Genomic DNA, 22,382 nt, shown 5'->3' on the forward strand with positions numbered 1-22,382 from the left:
TCACTGTTGGAGTGTCCCAGGGAAGAAATGATGAGATCGTAGCAGATGGTATGAAGAGGAGGAAATGAGACATTTTAGATGTAGAGTAGGTGACTGTGTTGATAGTGGTGTGTATATGTGTGTATGTATTGATATGAATGTAAATCAGACTATTAAGAGAGCCCTGTTTCTGAAAAGCTTTGCCTTCATAAATCAGTGTCTGAAAGTTAAATACGTGTTTTCATAACCTGTTGGTTAATTTTGGAAGGCGGTAGTAATAGTTTTAGGCATGTCGTCACCGTAAAGCTTAGTTTTATAATACGCAAATAACATGCTTTGTCAAAAAATGTAACTTCGACCTGGCTTAATTTTTGAAAATTGTGTATAAAGTAAGTATTTATAGTGTGATTCTTTTTTTTCTATAATTTTCCTTATAATTATGGAGCTACATTTTTAAAAAAGAATATTGGAAAGCTATATACTTATTTTTAAGGAGCTTGCTGCATGTATTTAATTTTCCTACAATCTCTACTAGAAGTTAATCAAAAGGATAGTGAATTCATAATGTCCTTTCCCCCACACTTAAAATTATACCATATTAGGATCATCTAGACTGTTAATAACTATTTTGTCAGAAATTCTCCCTGGTTGGAGCGTGACTTTATCTAGTTCCATTAGCAGTGCCGTTACTCTGGATATTTAGTATTACCTCCAGCGCACATGTGCTGAGGGAGATAGACATGAAGTGCGTGTGAACGGGTAGACTAGAAGTGAGATTGACTGACACGCCACACCTGGCTACTGTGTAATAAGCTTCTGGCTTTGGAGGATGAACAGAGATTGGTTAAGAGAGCATTTGTGTATGGATGTTTTATTGTGTACAACTTACATAAAGAACACATGTCTTAAGTGTACAGCTCAATGTGTGTTTACATATGTGCACAGCACATTGTGTAACCTCTACCCGGATCAAATGATAGACCTTTTCCAGAGCATTTCAAGGCTTCCTCTTGCCTATACCTCACCTAGTCAATGAGCTCTCTTTTTAAAGGTCTTTTCTGACCTCTTTCACTATAGACTAGTTATGCCTGTTTTTGAATTTTATTTAAATATGATTATAGAATATATACTCTTGTGGTTTTGTTCCCCCACTCATTATTATTATGTCTGTAAAATTCATCCATTTTGTTATGTGTAGCTGTAGTTTTTTTTTTTTTTTTCTATGCATTATTCGTTTGTAGATATTCACAGTTTGTTTGTTTTCCTTGGTTGATGAAATGCTTGGGTTGGTGAGTACTTGCCTGTTACTGATGAATACATGAGTTGCTTCTAATTTTTGTCTGCTACTATGGATAGCAATTCTAAGGTAGACATAAGCACTTGTTTCTCTTGGGTATAAAAACCCAACAGAATTACTGGGTCATGGGGGTAGGCATGTATTTAGCTTTAATAGATACTGCTTGTTTTGGGAAAAACTCTCAAACCATGTTTTTCCTCTGCTCTCAAACCAGTCTAACAGTAATCATCAACACAGAAGAAGGCTTCTGTGACCAAATATGTGGGAGTGGGTTTCTCTCCACCACTAGTGAGCAGTCAGTTCTGCAGCGGACACCAGCTGTATGTTCCCCAATTTATTTCTGACACTGTCTACCTAGAGATAGTGTCAGATCCTGCAGATTGAGGGCTCGGCCCCCGAATTTGCCCCCCTACCCCACATACTAGTGGCAAGCCTGGGCTTCTGGTCCTTCTGACCAACTTGCTTCAAGTTGGGGTTCCTGCTACCCCTACTATGGGTTCAATTAATTTGCTGGAAAGGCTTACAGAATTCAGGGAAACAGGTAACATTACCAGTTTATCATAAAGGATATTATTACAAAGGGTATAGACGAAGATATGCATAGGGTGAGGTATGGGGCAGAGCTATCATGCCTTCTGTGAGTGTACCACCCTCTGGGAACCTCCACCTGTTCATCCGTCTAGAACCCTGTCCTCTTGGTGTTGTGTTTTGTTTTATTTTTGTTTTTGTTTTTGAGACAGGGTCTTGCTGTATTGCCTAGGCTGGAGTGTAGTGGCACAAACACAGCTCACCACAGCCTTGACCTTTCGGGCTCAAGCAGTCCTCCTGCCTCAGTCTCCCGAGTAGCTTGGATCACAAGTGTGCACTCGGTTAATTTTTTATTTTTTTGTATAGACCAGGTTTTCCATGTTTCCCAGGCTGGTCTCAAACTCCTGGGCTCAACTGACCCACCTGCCTCGGCCTCCCAAAGTGGTGACATTACAGGAATGAGCCGCTGCTCACATCTTAGATTTTTATGGAAGCTTCATGACATCAGCATGCCTTCCCCCAGGGTATAGGGCAGGACCCTCTCTGGAGAGGATCTTAAGAAAGATTAGAGTCCCACCTTGGGTCAGGTCAAAGGAGGGCTGGAGAACGTCACAAAGATTCTGTTTCCTGAGGCCTAACTTACCTAACATTATAACAAAACACTGTAACAAGGGCTGTGGGAGTTTTGCGCCATTGGATGAAAACCAGTATGTATGTATCATAACACCACACTGCTAAACTTTTTTCTAAATGCCTGTACTCCAGTTACTTCCATCTCTAATGTAGAGTTCTAGCCATCACTTGGTATTTTCAGTCCTTTAAAATTTAGCCCTTCTGGCTGGGCGTGGTGGCTCACACCTGTAATCCCAGCACTTTAGGAGCAGATCGCCTGAGGTCAGGAATTTGAGACCAGCCCAACCAACAAGATGAAACTAAAAATACAAAATTAGCTGGGTGGTGGTGCTTTCCTGTAATCCCAGCTACTTGGTGGAAGGCTAAGGCAGGAGAATCTCGAAGCCAGGAGGCAGAGGTTGCAGTGAGCTGAGATTGTGCCATTGCATGCCAGCCTGGACAACAAGAACAAAACTCTGTCTCAAAATAAATAAATAAATAAAATAAAATAAAATAAAATTTAGCCCTTTTAATGGGTATATAGTAGTATCTATATTATAATTTTTTGTTTAATCAGCTTTATTATGGTTTACATTCAATAAAATCTACTCATTTTAAGTGTACTATTTGAGTTTTGAGAAATATATGTACTCATATAACCACTACTGCTATCAACATATGGAACATTTCCATCACCCCAAAAAACTTCCCTGTTCCCCTTTTCAGGCATTTCTCTGCCCCAGCCCTAAATAACCTGCCTTCTATAACTATAGATTAGTTAAATGTGTTCTGGAATTTCATATAAGATGGAATCATACAGGATGCACATACTGTATGCACTCTATTATGTTTGACTTAGATTCAGTCTTGTTACATCAGTTCGTTCCTTTTTATTGCTTAGTGGCATTGCATTATATTAGTATTTAACTGTTTACCAATTCTACTGATGGATGTTTAGGCTGTTTCCTGCGTTTGGCTATTATGAATAAAACTTGGGTGAGCATTTGTATTCAGATCTTTTTTCTCTTGGGTATACTTAGTAGTGGAGTTGCCAAGATAGAGTAAATGTAAAGGAACAAACTATTTTTCTATACTGTAACATCATTCCTGACTCCAAGTGTTTTTTGCTTGCCACACCAAGGCAGTTCTTCAGTTATTTGCAGACACCAATTGGGTGTCCTATAGTTCAATTCAATTCTGACTGTATTTACCTGGAGCTAGTGAGATTCCTTAAATTAACCATAAGACTGCCCCCACTTAAGGTATGAGTCACAAGTCCTAAATTGCCAGGGTACTTTTGGTTATAACTTGAGGGGTCTCATGATCACCTATTCATGGTCAGTAATTTGCTGTAAAGGCTCACAGAACTCAGGGAAATACTTTACTTACATTTATTGGTTTTTAAAAAGTACATTATAAGGGATACAACTGAATAGTCAGACTAGGAGATATGTAGGGCGAGGTCTGGAAGGGTCCTGGGTACAGGAGCTTCTGTCTCTGTGGAGGTAGGGTATAACACCCTCCTGGTATAGGCATGTGTTTGCCATCCCAGAAGTTCTCTGAACCCTGCCCTTTAAGGTTTTTTTTTAAATGGAGGTCACATTACCTAGGAATGATTAATGATTAATTAATGATTAATCTTTGGGCAATGGTGATTAACTCAATTCCTAGCTCCTCTTCCCTCTCCAGCCCCTTTCCTTTCCCCAGAGATGGTGGTGGGGGCGGTGAAAATTTGGATCCTCGAATCACATGGTTCCTCTGGCAGCCAGCCCCCATCTTCCAAGAGTCACCTCATTAGCATAAACTCTAGTATGGTTGAAAGTGGCTTATTTTGAATAACAAAAGATGTTCCTCTCAATACTATCACTCAGACAATTCCAAGAATTTTCCCTTTTGTGCCAGTAATGGGGGTCATCAGGGCAACAAAGATCAAATACATGTTTTTTATGTCACAAGATGTATATTTTGTGTTTCAGGAAACTGCCAGATCTTTTCCCAAAGTGGTTGTACATCTTATACTTCCTCTGGCAATACGAGTTTAGTTGCTCTACATCCTAGTCAGCAATTGGCACTGTCAGTCTTTTTAATTTTAGCCATTCTCATAGGTGTGAAATGGTATTTCGTTGTGGTTTTAATTTACATTTCTATGTGCCTATTACCCATTTGAATATCCTTTTTAGAGATATGCCTTTTTTGAACTTATAAAAAAACCTGAGTTTTCTTCTTACTAATTTAAGAGTCTTTTTATAGTCTGGAAATGAGTCCTTTGTCAGATGCATATATTGCAGACATCTCCTGTTTTGTGGCTTGCCTTTTCACTGTCTTATGTTTTTTGATGGATAGAAGGTCTTAATACTAATGAAGTCCAATTTTTTATTTCATAGTTACTGTATTTCATGTCCTGTTTAATAAATTTTAAGGTCTTCAGGGTAATTTTGTTTCTTTCTAGAAGTCTGTAAAAAGTGAAGTAGAGGTTCCTCTTCAAAGACTTTGCTCCGGCCGGGCGCGGTGGCTCAAGCCTGTAATCCCAGCACTTTGGGAGGCCAAGGCGGGCGGATCACAAGGTCAGGAGATCGAGACCACGGTGAAACCCCGTCTCTACTAAAAATACAAAAAATTAGCCGGGCGCGGTTGTGGGCACCTGTAGTCCCAGCTACTCGGGAGGCTGAGGCAGGAGAATGGCGTGAACCCGGGAGGCGGAGCTTGCAGTGAGCCGAGATCGTGCCACTGCACTCCAGCCTGGGCGACAGAGCGAGACTCCGTCTCAAAAAAAAAACAAACAAACAAAAAAAAAGACTTTGCTCCCCATCTAATTAGGAATAAATAGTAACTTCTCTTAAAAGGAAAATTTGTTCAAAGACCTGTACTATCATTCTTAAATATCTGCTAGCCGTAATAAAGAAATCAATGTACTTTATGTTCTTAGCTCCCACAATTTGTCTTAAATATTTGCCCTGGCATGCTTATACTGGTCCAAGCAAGCATTAGGTCATAGCCTGTTCCTCTTCCTTATTTGAAGGTGTTTTTATCTTTCTCAGCATTCCACAAGTTACTTCCTCCTTCCTTTGTTCTCTTCTGCCTTTGCCTCTTTTAAAAAGTTCTAAGTTGCTGGCCAATTGGGACAAATACAAAATGTGAGGTATTCACATTTTGTTCCAGCCAGTGGAAACTGGACACAGCAGTAGGGTGGACGCGTCAGGTTATAAATGACCCTGTTTCCTTTGTTCAGTGTACTCTTGTGGCTAAACTGCTGGCAAGTGTACCCTTTCTGCAGAAAATACAAAAATGGCCTTGCTGAGAAAATTAAATTTATGTTCAAATGCTATTTCTTTATGGCACCGGGGAACAAGCATTTCTTTCAAACAAGTCAGGGTTTTACTATCTCAAAATAATTGTTTTTTTATGGTTGAGATAGGGATCAAAGTTCATTTTTCCCCCATATTGTTAACCAGTTAGTCCACCACCGTTATTTACACATACATTAAAAAATAATTGCAAAATTATTGAATAGGAACTTACCTTTTTTTACAGCGGCAATTCACATTTATTATAGAAAAAATGAAAATAAATATAATGTAAAATAAGACGGAAAAATGTAATGAAAAATGTAATGTAAAATAAGATGGAAAAAGAACAAAGTTTGCCTTGCAACTACTATTAATATATGGTATGTATTCTTCCCTTCCTTCATCTATACATGTATACACACACACATATATACATATGTATGTATGTATATGTGTGTTTATTTTTGAGAGAAGAGTCTTTGTTACCCAGGCTGGAATGCAGTGGCATGACTGTGGCTCATGCCTTGACCTCCCAGGCTCAAGTGGTCCTCCCACCTCAGTCGACTGAGTAGCTGGGACCACAGGCATACAACACCATGCCTGGCTAATTTTGAAGTTTTGTAGAGACAAAATACAGGGTTTTTGTAGAGACAAAATAGGGTCTTCGTATGTTGCGCAGGATGGTCTTGAACTTTTTTTAAGAGCATGAGTATTTCATATAGCCAAAGGTTTTACCCACTGTTCTTAACCTTTATGAACATGATGTGACATGACAGATGATATTCTCTGTATGAAACATGCTTTCTTCATATCTATGCCATTTTAGGGTTTTAGTAAATCTTAAACCTCAGTTTGATTAAAGATTGAAAGATTTAAGTTACTAGTGACATTGGACATATTGTTTGTGGCTATTCGTATTTCTTTTGTGAAGAAAGAGAACTGTTAAAATTAGCTGTAGTTCTGCTCTGCTGATTCTAGGTGCATGAGGGAGTGTGGCGGAAGGAAATCACCAGGGTGAGGAACTTCTGATTTTGTTGTGGCTGGGTCACTGCTGCTGCCCTTTTGTGCTTGAAATGGCCATTTTTGTTAGAAGCCAGCTGTGGAAGTGTTTGCCTCACTCTGCATGCTGTCCATGGCAAATGGAAATTGGGTCTCTTCTCTGGGTAGACCCTGGCTCTGGATGCTCTTTATGAAACACTTTAGGATCAGTTGCTATTGGCCTCACTGACAGCTTCAAGGACTCTCACTCCTACTACTAGCCTTTGCTGCTTTGAGATGGGGTTCTGCTGGGAATTTCTTCCCCTTCTCAGGTGGGCTTTTCTTTCTTTATATGAACCCTCTTTCTCGTTCAGTTTTTTCCTGTATAATATTTATAGAAATACCTTGAGAAGTCTTATATATGTGGAGAGCACCACTGGACCGGTTTCAAGTGCCATTGTAGTTTGTCTTTTATTTTGATATTCCTTTGATGAATTTGGTTGCATCAGTCAGTAACCCTAACTTTGACACCTCTGTTTTCCTCCTGAGTCTTGTCTGTTTTTGCTCTTTTTCACTCTCACTTTCTGCACTCGAGTCACATTTCTTTTTTCTTTTTCTCTGTTCCTCTGAACCCTGCTTGAGGGTTACAACAGGCATTATAATTTGTTCTCATTATTAGGGAGAGGTCACCCTTTCTTCCTTGTCTAGTTAACCTCTGCTTGTCCTTTAGAGTTGAGCTCAAGCGTCAACTCCTTAGGATGCATGTCTGGGTCCCCTAGGTACCCTTATGGATTAAGTTCCCTTGTCATGCTCCAGCAGCAGTCAGTTCTTTTTTTATTTTTACAGCTGTTAACGTAACTGTAGTTGACACATTGATATGGTTTGGCTGTGTCCCCACCCATATCTCATCTTGAATTCCCATGTGTTGTGGGAGGGACCCCGTGGGAGGTGATTGAATCATGGGAGCAGGTCTTTCCCATGCTGTTCTCGTGATAGTGAATAAGTCTCACGAGATCTGATGTTTTTAAAAAAGGGGAGTTTCCCTGCACAAGCTTCTCTCTCTTTGCTTGCTGCCATTCTACGTAAGATGTGACCTGCTCCACCTTGCTTTCTGCCATGATTATGAGGCCTCCCCAGCCATGTAGAACTGTAAGTCCAATTAAACTTCTTTCTTTTGTAACTTGCCCAGTCTCAGGTATGTCTTTATTAGCAGCATGAAACGGACTAATACACAAATGTATTGTGTAATCCCCTGCTAGACAATCAACTCTTATTATAGAGTGATCTCCATGGGGGCAAGGATCATATCTGTTGTGTCATCTTCAGTTTATGGCATATTCATTCCCAGCATCTTAGTTTGTTTTGTGCTGCTATAACAAAATACCTGAAACTAGGTAATTTATAAAGAACGGAGATTTCTTTCTCTTCCTCTTTCTTTTTTCTTTTCTTTTTCTTTTTTTTTTTTTTTTTTGAGACATGGTCTCGCTCTGTTGCCCAGGCTGGAGTGCAGTGGTGCAGTCATGGCTCATTACAGACTCAACTTTCTAGGCTGGGTTCAAGCGATCTACATGTGCCACCATGCCCGACTAATTTTTAAATGTTCTGTGGAGGTGGGGTCTCGTTATGCTGCCCAGGCTGGTCTTAAACTCTTGGGCTCAAGTAATCTTCCTGTCTCATCCTCCTAAAGTGCTGGGATTATGGGCGTGAGCCACCCTGCCTGGCCAGAGATTTCTTTCTTTCTTTTTTTTGAGATGGAGTTTTACTCTTGTTGCCTAGGCTGCACCATCTCGGCTCACTGCAACCTCCGCCTCCTGGGTTCAAGCGACTCTCCTGCCTCAGCCTCCCAAGTAGCTGGGATTACAGACATGCACCACCATGCCTGGCTAATTTTGTAGGTTTAGTAGAGATGCGATTTCACTGTGTTGGTCAGGCTAGTCTGAAACTCCTGACCTCAGGTTATCCACCCGCCTTGGGCTCCCAAATTGCTGGGATTACAGGCGTGAGCAACCGTGAGCGACCACACCTGGCCCAGAGATTTGTTTCTTAGAGCTCACCTGGAGGCTGGGAAGTTCAAGGTTAAGGGACCTGAATCTCAAAAGGACCTTCTTGGTGCATTATCCCAGCAGAAGATGGAAGGGCATGAGAGAGCCTTGCTTGATAGAGTAAGAGATTGAGTTTGCAGACTCAAACCCTTTTATAATTAGCATTTGATCCATTCATGATAGTGGAGCCCTCATGACCTAAACACTTACCATTAAGCCCCACCTCCCAGCACTGTTAGATTTGGGATTAAGTTTCCAATACATGCTTTTTGGAGGACGCATGCAATCCATAACAGCATCTATTACAGTGCTTGCCAAGCAGTTGCCTAGTTGAATGAGGGAATATATTTGGAAGAGCAAATGAGAATTACCATCTTATATCAAAAGGCTATTTCAATACTTCCAAAGTGAGTATATTTGCTGCTTAAACTCTTGGTGTTTTCTGTTTCAGTACCATCTCGTAATTGACTTGATCCTGAAAATTAAATAATTCGCATCAGAAACTTCTTTCAGAGGTAGAAAAAGCACCCCCTCTCCCCTCTCTGCCTCTAAACCAGATTTTAAAACTATCTGTTGATGGCCGGGCACAGTGGCTCACGCCTGTAATCCCAGCACTTTGGGAGGGCGAGGCGGGTGGATCACGAGGTCAGGAGATTGAGACCATTCTGGCTCACACAGTGAAACCCCGTCTCTACTAAAAATACTAAAAATTAGCCAGGCGTGGTGGCCGGCCCCTGTAGTCCCAGCTACTTGAGAGGCTGAGGCAGGAGAATGGCATGAACCCGGGAGGCAGAGATTGCAGTGAGCAGAGATTGTGCCACTGCACTCCAGCCTGGGCGACAGAGCGAGACTCCGTATCAAAACAAAAACAAAAAACAAAAAACTGTCATTGACTTGTAAGTTGTCCAGATAGTTTTATCTCACTGTTACTTCAGCTGTCATTTTGAAGTTGTCATGGCCTTAACTGCTGCCTTCCCCTCCTTCTTCCTCCCTCCCTTCCTCCCCTCCCTCACTCCATCCCTCCATCCTTGTGTGTTTTAGTGATTAATAGGTTGATTATACCTGTGAGTTGTTAGTAAATGCTGTATATAATCTCCTCTTGGAAACTCACCTGGTAATTGTTATTTTAATAATGTATTTCCCAATATTTCCCAAATTTTCTGATCCCAGAATTCCTCCCCCCATGTATTTTGGTTCGAAATCTATGTGATCCAAGAGACACACTTTTGGAAATGCTATTCTTTATGATTTTTGTTCACCCTAATCCCTTTTATTCACCAAGAGTTTCTCTGTCATCCTGCCAAACTAAGGAGGGAGGAGAGAACTAGTATTTGTTAAATACCTACTGTTTGCCAGATTTATATCCACTGTTTCTTTTAACCTTTGCTGTAACCTTGAAAGGTAGACTTGTTTTCCACATTTTAGCATGTGAAGAAGTAGGAACTGGAGAAGGTGATTAATTTTTGCCCAAGGTCACGAAGCTAATAAAGTGATAGATTTTATTTACTTATTTTACATTTTATTTATTCATTTTTACTATAATGCCTATGCTCTTTCTCACACCAGCTTGGGGTAAGAAAAACTCTTCTGATTATTCGAGAGGCCCCACCTCTATAATCACCAAGTCTTAGTCAGCAGCACTCAAGAGAGCCTGAGGCTCAGGAGCAGCAGGATCTCCAGGCTGTGGCTGGCCAGCAGCAGATTCTCAGCATTTGGGGAGATTGAGAAGAAAAGGGGGAAGCCTTGACTGCCCCTGCCTAAACTGCCTCTGTAAACTCTCATGCTCCTTCCCTTCCTTGTTCTCCCAGTTCCATTCTTTTCTAGTGGCATATGGCTCCTTTTTGGAGTTTTAGGTTGATTTTTATCAGTAATTTCATAGCTATTGTTTATTGGATGCCTCTTTTGATATAGCAGTTCTTATACCTCTCCAGCCATTTAAACAGCTGACTCTTAGGTTATATAACTTGCTTGAGGTCACATAGTATTGCTGGGCGTGGTGGCTCACGCCTGTAATCCTAGCACTTTGGGAGGCCAAGGCAGGTGGATCACTTGAGGTCAGGAGTTCGAGACCAGCCTGACCAACACAGTGAAACCCCGTCTCTACTAAAAATACAAAATTAGCTGGGCGTGGTGGCGATCGCCTGTAGTCCCAGCTACTTGGGAGGCTGAGGCAGGAGAATCACCTGAACCTGGGAGGCGGAGGTTGCAGTGAGCTGAGATCATGCCATTGCACTCCAGCCTGGGCAACAAGATCGAAACTCTGTCTCAAAAGAGGTCACATAGTGTTAGACCTGGGATCTTAACGTACCTTTGCATGTTTTTTTGACATTGATCTGTCTCTCTCTGTTTTTAAGAGATGAGGTCTTGGTATGTTGCCCAGGCTGAAGTGCAGTGAATATTTATAGGTGTAGTCATAGCACACTGCAGCCTCTAACTCCTGGCCTCAAGTGATCTTCTTGCCTTAGCCTCTTGAGTAGCTGAAACTATAGGCATCTATAGGCATAGGTTACCATGCTCGGCCTCTTGCTGTTTTTTTTTTTTTTTTAGTTTCAATAAATTTATTTATTAGGGAACCTTATAAACAATTAAAATCTATAAAATCATGTGTTTGATGTGCTACCTGTATATATATGTGTGTGTGTGTGTGTGTGTGTGTGTGTGTGTGTATGTATTTATTTTTTTACTTTTGAGACGGAGTTTCGCTTTTGTTATCCAGGCTGGAGTGCAATGGTGTGATCTCGGCTCACCACAACTTCTGCCTCCTGGGTTCCAGTGATTCTCCTGCCTCAGCCTCCCAGGGAACTGGGATTACAGGCATTTGCCACCACGCACGGCTAATTTTGTATTTTTAGTAGAGATGGGGTTTCTCCATGTTGGTCAGGCTGGTCTCAAACTCCTGACCTCCGGTGATCTGCCCACCTCAGCCTCCCAAAGTGCTGGGCTTACAGGTGTGAGTCACTGCGCCCGACCTATGTTTTTACAATATAGATTTAAATTAAACATATAGCTATGAAACATTAAAAGAATCTTCATGTACCACCAAAAATCATCTTGAGTACCAAACTTTGGGAAACATTGCTGTCATCTCCCCTCTTAACTTGTTCCATCCATCTATCCATGAATAGTTCAGTATGTTTCTGTAAAAGATAAGTACTCAAAAACTTAAAAACATCCGCATATATACATATCATTCCATTATTTGCATCTAAAAAACTAATAAATTTTAAATATCAAAGTGTTCATATTTGCCTGTCTCATAAATATATTTTAAATTAATTGTCTGTTTTTTAGAACAGTTTTAGATTTACAGAAACTTAGAGAAAAACTGAGTAGGTTGTACAGAATTGTCAATCCCCCTTAGCTCCGCCAACACTCCCCAGTTTTCATTATGATTAGCATTTATGTTAGTGTGATACATTGTTACAATCAATGAACCAATATCGATGCATTGTTACTAACTGAAGTCCAAGATTTATTCCGATTTCTTTAGTTTTTACTTAATGTCCTTTTTCTGGTCTATGATCTCATCCAGGATACCATCCTTACACTTTGCTGTTGTGTGTCCTTAGGCTTCTTTTGACTATGATGGTTTCTCAGACTGTCCTCCTTTTTTATGACCTTGACTGTTTTGAGGAGTACCACTCAGGTACATTCTAGGATGCCCTCTATTGGAATTTGTCTGCTGCTTTCCTCAAATTATTGCTTTAGGTTGCCTTTTGAATTCAGGATTCAGATTTAGGTCACAGATTGCTTATAGTGAATAGTTTCTTATATCTCTTTGAATCTATAAAAATCGCCTCTCCCATCTATTTTTTTCCTTGCCATTTATTTATTGAAGAAACTAGGTTGCTTATTTGTTCTGTATAACTTCACACTTTCTGGGTTTTGCAGATTATGTTCTCATTTGGTCTACATATTTTGTTCCTCTCTGTATTTCTTATAAATTTTAGTGAGATCTAGAGGTTGGTTAGATTCAAGTTCAGTGTGTTTTTGCCTCAATTAAAAAAGAGAATGAAATAAAACACACAACCTGTGATCTTACCACTGTACCACAGTACTCTCTCTTTTGTGATAGTCTGTATTCTTTCCAAGTAAGCAGTCATTGAAGACACAGCACTTCTGTGCATATACATTCTTCTGAGTTAAAGCCCACACAGTTTATTTATGATAGAGAGTGAAGCAATAACCTGGCTGCTGGAATGTCTACAGGTGGTTGTTACTTTTGCCAAAGTCAATGATGACACATTTTATGTTACTAACAACTGGTATTAAAGTTTTAGTCCTGGCCAGGTGCAGTGGCTCACGCCTGTAATCCCAGCACTTTGGGAGGCCGAGGTGGGTGGATCACCTGATGTCAGGAGTTCAAGACCAGCCTGGCCAACATGGGGAAACCCCATCTCTACTAAAAATACAAAAATTAGCTAGGCGTGGCAGTGGGCGCCTGTAATCCCAGCTACTCGGGAGGCTGAGGCAGGAGAATTGCCTGAAGCTGGGAAGCGGAGGTTGCAGTGAGCCAAGGTCGTGCCATTGCACTCCAGCCTGGGTGACAGAGTGAGGCTCTGTCTTACCAAAAAAAAAAAAAGTTTTAGTGCTATAGTTTTAAATTTTTTTTTTTTTTTTTTTCCAGACAGAGTCTCACTCTGTTGCTCAGGGTGGAGTGCAGTGGCATGATCTTGGCTCAGTGTAGCCTTGACCTCCAGGGCTCAAGTGATCCTCCTACTTCAGCTTCCCTAGTAGCTGGGACCAGAGATGTGCACCACCACACCTAGCTTGCTTGCTTATTTATTTATTTATTTATTTATTTATTTATTTATTTATTTTTGTAGAGATGAGGTCTCATTATGTTGCCCAGGCTGGTCTCGAACTCCTGGGCTCAAGCAATTCTCCTGCCTCAGCCTCCCAAAATTCTGGGATTACAGGTGTGAGCTGTCCAGGCTGGGATGCAATAACACAATCTCAGCTCACTGCAGCCTCGACTTCCCAGGCTCAGGTGATTTTCCTACCTCAGCCTTCTGAGTAGCTGGTGCTGCAGGTGTACAGCACCACGCCCAGCTAATTTTTTATATCTTTTGTAGAGACAGGGTTTCACCATGTTGCCCAGGCTGGTGTTGAACTCCTGCGCTCAAGCAATCCACCCTCCTTGGCCTGCCAAAGTGCTGGGATTACAGGTGTGAGCCACTGTGCCCAGCCTCTCTATAGTTGTTAACTTTCAACTTTTCCCTTTTTCTCAGTTCAAAATGTAATAACTTTTTTTTTTTTCCCTTCTCACTGTCTGCAAAAATGTAATGACTTTTGCTCCTGGCAGCATATACAGAAACCTTAGTTTATTTCAGAAAAAGGATTTGAGTGATTACAGTGACATATACAGTGTTAGGAAGATAAAAACAAAATAAGTGGGGAAATGAAGATGAAAGGAAAAATAGGACAAAAAGATGAAGTCAGGGGTAAAATTACATACAATGCATGGACAAAGGGTCTTAAAGGAGGGCACAGATGAGGCTCTGCTTGTGATAGTAGTACTCTGTTTCTGCAGTAGTTTGTAAGACTTTTGTAATCTCAGATGATAAATATATTCCTTTGTGAGAAGGTCCAGAGTGTTGTTTTCTGTCCATATTCATGTGTACACATGCAAAAAGCATCTGTAAACCTATAGATTGACTTCATTGTTGCAGGTGTTTAGCCGTAACTATTTGCTGTTAAGACTGGATGCTTTCAAGTGGTATTTACTGACAGCACAGTGTGACAGATTTAGAGGAACTAGGCTAGAAAAATATTTTAAGAACATGGACAAAATGGTCTTTAAGTCTGTGAAGTTCCTTTCAGCTCCAGCATTTAGTGAAATTCCTTGCTTCAAGTCGTGAGAACTCCCTTTTTCGAACAATGTGAAGGGAATCAAAGACATCCTTGCTGTGCAGCAAGCAGCAGGAGTCCCTTACTCTGAGGCTGTCCTAGCCCTTGCCTGAAAGACAAATTAATTTCTTAGAGCCCAGTGGACTGTAAGGCACACATTTTATTTTTATTTGAAACCAAGGTCAGCTTAGGATATAAGAACAATGAACTATGTGAAGAAGAAGAGCAAGTGTAAACTTTACTGTAAAATAAAGGGATGATAAAATGTGCCGCTTTATATCTGTTAGCTTTGACAACTCACTTTTCATGCTGTTCTTGGCTAAAGAAGCAAAATTTTTATTACCATTGTTTTCCAAATCTCTGTGTGGGTGTATGTATATAAAATTGAAACACTACTAACTTGGAACATGTGTTTATTTTGTGTAGGGGCCCGTTAGGTCTTTGAAAATAAATGCTGTATGTATTCAAGAAATGAGCAGTGTTTATAAAATAGTAGAGGGCTTGTTTAAATGATGTAAGGTTTGACTTTGTATTAGTTTGTTCTCACACTACTATAAAGAGCTGCCCAAGACTGGGTGATTTATAAATATAAAGAAAAGAGGTTTAATTGGCTCACAGTTCTGCATGACTGGGGAGGCCTCAGGAAACTTGCAAGCATGGTGGAAGGGGAAGCAGGCATGTCTTACATGGCGGCAGGTGAGAGACGAGGAACTGTCAAACGCTCGTAAAACCATCAGATCTCCTGAGAATTCACTCACTATCACAAGAACAGAATGGGGGAGACTGCCTCCATGATCCAGTCATTTCCCACCAGGTCCCTCCTTCAATGTCTGGGGATTACAATTCGAGATGAGATTTGGGTGGGGACATGAAGCCAAAACACATCAGAATTCAAAAGACTTTTTAACAGGGTCAACTTTTATTCTGCAGGTACTTATGCAGAGCTCTCAATGAGACAATTAGCATGTTAGATGGACTTTCAAAGTCTTTGGATGTGATAGGTCTACAAAAGATGTTAAAAATACCACTAATTAAGCCAGGCTTGGTTGCTCATGCCTGTAATCCCAGCACTTGGGGAGGCTGAGGTGGGTGGATCGTTGGAGGTCAAAAGTTCGAGACCAGCTTGGCCAACACAGTGAAACCTTGTCTCTACTGAAAATAGAAAAAATTAGCTGGGCGTGGTGGTGCACACCTTTAGTCCCAACTCTACTCGGGAGGCTGAGGCATGAGAAACACTTGAACCTGGGAGGCAGAGGTTGCAGTGAGCCGAGATCATGCCACTGTGCTCCAGCCTGGGTGACAGAGCGCAATTTTGTCTCAAAAACAAAAACAAAAACAGCTACTAGTTAAGTTTTAATACTCTTGAAGGCAGTGAAACTGCATTTATTTAAAATGTTTCATACTTTAGGAATTTAGCCATCTTTTTCCCTTTAGCAAACCAGGAAATAATTTAAGCAATATGGCTTTATTTGCAGAAATAATTTTTAATACCAGAATATATAGTTTTGAGAATTTTTGTCTATCAAAGCATTTAGTATACTTGATGTTTAGTAAACTTTTTAAAATGAATAAGCAGTTTAAAATGAAAAAAAAAATAGAAATATGATGTAGTCCGACTATAATTGCGTCAAACCTTTATTGAGAGAAGATACATTTCTCAGGTCATCTTCCAGAAAGTGGTATCTCTTCTTAGAAAAAAATGAGAATGTTCATAATATCCGGAGAAAAGTTTTCCCTTCCATATATTCTTTTTTTGGGGGAGTAATGGGGGACAGAGTCTCACTATTTTGCCCAGGCTGGAGTGTAGTGGTGTGATCTCAGCTTACTGCAACCTCCGCCTCCTGGGTTCAAGCGATTATTCTGCCTCAGCCTCCTGAGCACCTGGGGTTACAGGCATGTGCCACCACGCCTGGCTAATTTTTGCATTTTTAGTAGAGATGGGGTTTCACCATGTTGGCCAGGCTGGTCTCAAACTCCTGACCTCGTGATCCATCTGCCTTGGCCTCCCAAAGTGCTGGGATTACAGGCATAAGCCACCACGCCCAGCGGCTTCTGTGTGTTCTAATGTTCTTTTAAAAACATAGTCAACTTTGCCCTCTCTTAAATGAAAGTAGGGTAAGGATTTTGGCTTGGTATATTAGAGGACAGTCAGGATCTCGTGTACATATTTCCAGAAATTCTCTGATTAAAGTCTTTTGACTCATGATGGTGGGTAGAAGGAGCAGGAAGCGGTGCAGCCGGCACCAGTGTCTTAGATGTTAGGGAAGGGGAAGTAGGAGTAACTCAAGGTGCGGACAGGGGCACTAGTATAAATGAGAGCAGATGTCTCTCAGTTCCTAGAAAATGTCTAAAAAACAAGTTGGGTTTTTAGTTTTGTCACCTGGAAGACCTCTCAGATGTCATGCGGTATGGACTATGTACCGTCACATATTTTGAAGTGGTAACTTAGAAGACACCTTACTTAGGAGTTTTCTGACTTGAGATCCTCTGTTAGCTTTCTAGAAGCCACAGGCATTGAAATGAATGGAGGATAGTGTCTTTGTTACCTCAGAGTGCAACCAAATTCTTACAGCTGTCCTAACCCTACCTGCTCTCCACCTTCATTAGGAGAATGGTCTACTACAATCAGGGGGCAAGTTGTTATGATGAGATCCCAAAGTAACTGTGGAAATGCCAGTATTCTGTTTAGAGGTGGCGCAGAGGAGAGGGAATTGAGAAGTTTGAGTTGTCAGTTGTATGGCCTCATCTGAAAAAATATGGCAGCCCAAAAGAATAAAATAAAAATCACCTGTATTTAATTCCAGATTTTTATTTATATCTATCTATCTGTATATATCTGTATCTATGTCTCTGTCTATCTATCTATCTATCTATCTATCTATCTATCTATCTATCTATGTGGTTTTTTTTGAGACAGGAGTCTTGCTCTTGTTGCCCAGGCTAGAGTGCAGTGGTGTGATCTTGGCTCACTGCAAACTCCACCTCCCAGGTTCAAGCGACTTTCCTGCCTCAGCCTCCCAAGTAGCTGGGACTCAGGCACACACCACCACACCAGGCTAATTTTGTATTTTTAGTAGAGACGGAATTTCTGCGTGTTGGTCAGGCTGGTCTTGACCTCCAACCTCAGGTGATCTGCCCTCCTCGGCCTCCCAAAGTGCTGGGATTACAGGCATGAGCCACCGTGCCCGGCCTATAGATATATTTATTAAATGAACATGGGATCATAATATAAGTCCTGGTTTGTTGCCATTATTCACTTAGTGTTTCTTGAACTCTTTCCGTGTATTGTAACTTTCTACGTATTAAACTTCCTTTAGTGTGTATAAATATATTCCTACAGCATGATTTGTGTTTGGCAGAAACACAGTATTTTGTCTTATGGGTAATCCCTAATTTGTGGAACCCGTCCCTTTGGTTGACATTTTCCTTTTGCTATTATGAACAGTGATGTGGATGACATCTTCTTGGCTATATTTTTGGACATTTCTTTATTTTTTTCTCCTTGATACAATTTCTTACATGTGAAATTGCTGAGTCAAATGATGTGCATGAGTTTCAAGTCTTGACTATGTATTGCGGAGTTGCACACCGGAGATTGTATCAATTACACAATTCCACTCCCATCAGCAATGTAGATGAGTGACAGGCAGATAAAATTTGAAAATAAATCATGGAAACTTGCTGCTCTACGGAGTTTAATGTCAGGCAAAGGAAGTGATGGGCAATATAGATCAGGGAAGAAAGCAGGGATTTTGGAGTCAGATAGAGTGCAGTTCTGCCATTCTTGACCTCTGGCAAGTGATTTGATGTCTCTGGTCCTTAGTTTTTCTCATCTGTAAAACTCAGCTGCTTGTTTGGCCAGAGGTGATCTGAGAGTTTATGAGTACAGTATAGCCATAGGGTACTCACTTTGTACCCCCTCCCAATATATCCTTCTTTGTTAATGTTATTTAACATTTTTATTGAAAAAGGTTAAACTTAGGGTCGAGAGGTCTCGCCCTAGTCCTGAACAACTTTCCTAGTTGGACCACAGCTGCTAACCAACGAAGGCCTAGATGTACTTAGGTGTTAAATTATCTCCAGGCTCAGGATTTATGAATCTTGGAGAAACCTCATTGGGATTGGGTTCAGACTGATTTAACCTTGAGCTTGCTGGGGGATTCTGTTCCCCCTTGGCAACTGAACCTCAGACTGGTCCTAGCACAACTGAGGATCCATGTGGCTATGCCGGAAATAGATTATTTCGTTACATCCTGTTCTCTGTCATGCTGCTTAGAATAGAGATTCCACTTCCCACCTCAAACATCTAATTCTTTCCTCCTCCAGCTTCTGTAAGAGCTCTGAAAAACCTGGTGACATTTTTGAGTCATGGGTGGTGGTTGTAAAGTGGACAAGGATGATTTTTTTTTCCTTTGGATTTCCTGAGGAATAAACCGTTATGATTTTGATACTCACTGCTGTTTCCAAGGGCCACTAGGTGAAATATTTTTCTAGCACTTAGCATTTAAACACATTTTAAAACTGTAGGTGTTTAAGATGGACTCAAAATTAATTCCTGGTAAAAGAATATGTTTTTATTTAAATTATGTATTGGTTCGTTCTCATACTGCTGTAAAGAACTATCTGAGACTGGGTAATTCACAAAGAAAAGAGGTTTAATTGACTCACAGTTCTGCAGGCTTAACAGGAAGCATGATTGGGAGGCCTTAGGAAACTTAAAATCATGACTGAAGGCAAAGGGGAAACAAGCATGTCTTACCACTCCGATGCAGGAGAGCCAGCAAGAAGGGGGAAGTTTCACACACGTTCAAACAATGAGATTCCGTGAGAACTCACTATCGCGAGAACAGCAAGGGGGACGTCTACCCCCATGATTCAATCACCTCCTACCAGGCCCCTCCCCTGACACGTGGGGATTACAATTCGAGATATGATTTGGGTGAGGACACAGAGCCAAACCACATGTTGTGAACTACCCCATTAAAAAAATAAATTGTCAAGTTACCGTTTATAATTAAACAAAATAAAGCATCACTTAAAGTTACACAAGGTAGTAGTAAGGTATTAATGTGAGTACTAGGTGGTCATTGGAGAAAAATCCGAAAATATGGATGAATAAAAATTTGAAGAGAACATTTCCCTTCATCTCTCTACCAGAGAGATTACAGTGAAGATCCATTTTAGTTTTAATGCTTTTGGGTTCTGATATCTTTTTTTTTTTTTTTTCCCGAGACAAGAGTCTCACTCTGTTGCCCAGGCTGGAGTACAGTGGCACGATCTTGGCTCCCTGCAACCTCTGCCTCCTGGGTTCAAGCAATTCTCGTGCCTCAGCCTCCTGAGTAGCTGGGACCATAGATGCGTGCCACCATGCCTGGCTAATTTTTTGTAATTTTAGTAGAGACAGACTTTCACCATGTTGGCCAGGCTGATCTCAAACTCCTGACATCAAGTAATCCCCTGCTTTGGCTTTGCACAGTGCTGGGATTATAGGCATGAGTCACCTTGCCTGGCTGGGTTCTAATATCTTAGAATAATTCAAGATGAAAATTGTTTGGACATTAATTTAAAAAAATTATAGTAGTGCTTAAGCAAAGTTTGGCCTCTGACTTTGAGACTTTTGGGCTGTTCTTCAATCTCTAAAAACTTGGTAGATAGTACATTTTGGTTTTCCTTATTCTTCTCATCCTTATTTTTTTCTCCCCTCTCTACCTACTTCTCTGCATCCCCTTTTCTTCCCTTAACATATATCCCAGCCTGAATATACCTTGTGGTATAATATTATGACAAGAATATAATTCTAGAATACAGTTGCTAAGAATTAAAATGTAAACTTTTTTGGTTACATGTCACATGTTTGCTATCAAAATGTGTTATAATAAAATGCCATTATAAGGAAAAGAAAATATTTTGCTCATTAAGGTAATGGGCCAATATTCAGTTCTATAAAAGGTTATAGAAAATGCCTTTAAACTGTGAGATAACTTTTATTTTACAACCTGATTGCTACATTGTGATTCTTGGTTTTAAAAACAATGCATTTATGTTGGTGAAAGTGCTGTTTCTTTTAGGTTGCCATCAGACATTAACAGTGGAAGCCTAGGTTCTGAATTTTAGAAGACTCTTCTAAATGCTTTGTGGCTTTATTTTAATTACAAACACTGCTGCTTCTTGAAAAGCAACAGGCTGAGAGATGAGACACAATAGGATAATTCCTAAGTTGGATTAACTTTAATGCTTAGTTTATTTGGCAGTCTTCAGCAGAACTGAATGGGGACTCTAGCTGTCAAATCCAGGTTTAGAGAGCTGGAGTTATGTATCTCCCCTTGAGCCCACGTACTGTCTGATTCCTCAGGATTCCCAGTGGAAAGGGCATTACTGCCAAATGGTTACCATGAAATGGATCTTTTATTTCTCTTCTTCATCATTATCATGGCACTCTTTGATATCCTATCAGTAGGGCCTGGTGGAAGTTTTGTGGTGGGTGGGGAAAGGACCTAGACTGAGTACGAAAGTTGGTAAGTGCTAGACCTTGTGTCTACTTGCCCATCTGAAAGAAATTGCATTGGTTGTAAAACAAAAATGAGCTGCTATCTTGTAGGTTCTCTAAGAGACTTACCCTTCTTTCTTCTCTGCAAATCATGCTTGGCTGCAGCTGCCAGGGGTCATTCCTTTGCTTAAAACAGTTTAATGGCTCTCATCGTTGTCTGTAGCAGTGATTTGAATATTAAAATTTTGGATGTCTCACTTAAAGGAATTTAACACGTTCAAAACACTCTTTCTGGTCTTTAACAAAATCCATAATATAATATCTATAAAAACATCCTTGGTTTTTGTACTATCTGCTTACACTCTTTATCATTGGGTTATTGTTGAGCAGACTTCTTTTATCGTTTGTGGCAAATATTCTCCACATGTTCTAGAAAACATGGGATCTTTCTTTGATGCTGGCTTGATTTGGCTTGGCTTTGGCTTGATGTTATGCTTCACCCCTTACCTCTTAGTCTAAAAACTCCCATCCCCTGTCCACCTCCATCTCTGTGTTGCGCGATCTGCTTCTGTTCCTCTCTGACAGATATTGTACAAACTGTGTATGTGCTGAGTTGCAAGAAAAAAAGTCATACACATTGATGTAAAATTGGATGACATTGCTGAGAAGTATTGAGCCAACTGCTGGTGGGCTGTAGCACAGAGTTTAAGACCTGTTGTTCTACAGGATGAAGTCCCAAGTTTGATGGAATGGTATAAGAGAGACCTCTGTTTCGCCCCTCCCTCTCTCTCAAATTAAGCCTTTCTCATCTCACACTTAAGTATTTTAATGCTAAATTAATTGCAGATACTTGCATAGGATGTTTCATTTTTTACCTCTTTGAGTTTGCTTATGCTATGTATTCTTCTTGGAATGACTTTCTCTCTCTTTTTCCCCTGGCTGCCTCCGACTTACCTTTTATGAATTAGTTCAGGCATCCTCTTCCTTTGAGTGGGTTAAGTTCATATTTGTGTGTGTATGTATATATATATGTGTGTGTGTGTGTATGTGTATGTGTATTTACATTGTAAGTTTAAGATTCCCTCCTGTGAGCTCCTGGAGGATAAAGAGAATGTCTTAATTGCTTTACTATGTGCAGATAGATAAAAGTTGAGATAAGTTTTTTACTTAATGGAACAGTATATTTAAGCCACTCAACTTGGTTACTTCAATCATGATGACAGGAGTGAGAAGAAGCTGGTAACGATTCTGTGGGAAGTGGATTAAATAAAAAGATTGGTGGGGGGGGAGTTATAGAAAACCTGTAATAAGGCAGATTTCTA

General features: G+C 40.5%; 1 protein-coding gene across 7 annotated transcripts in view; it reads left to right on the forward strand.

The window, feature by feature from the left end:
• The window catches only part of LOC105480870 (F-box and WD repeat domain containing 11), a 140,505-nt gene that overhangs the window by 21,524 nt on the left and 96,599 nt on the right, over positions 1-22,382 (forward strand). The gene's annotated exons all lie outside the window — the stretch shown is intronic.

This window comes from Macaca nemestrina, chromosome 6 (genome assembly GCF_043159975.1).
Source record: "Macaca nemestrina isolate mMacNem1 chromosome 6, mMacNem.hap1, whole genome shotgun sequence".
Taxonomy (NCBI): domain Eukaryota; kingdom Metazoa; phylum Chordata; class Mammalia; order Primates; family Cercopithecidae; genus Macaca; species Macaca nemestrina.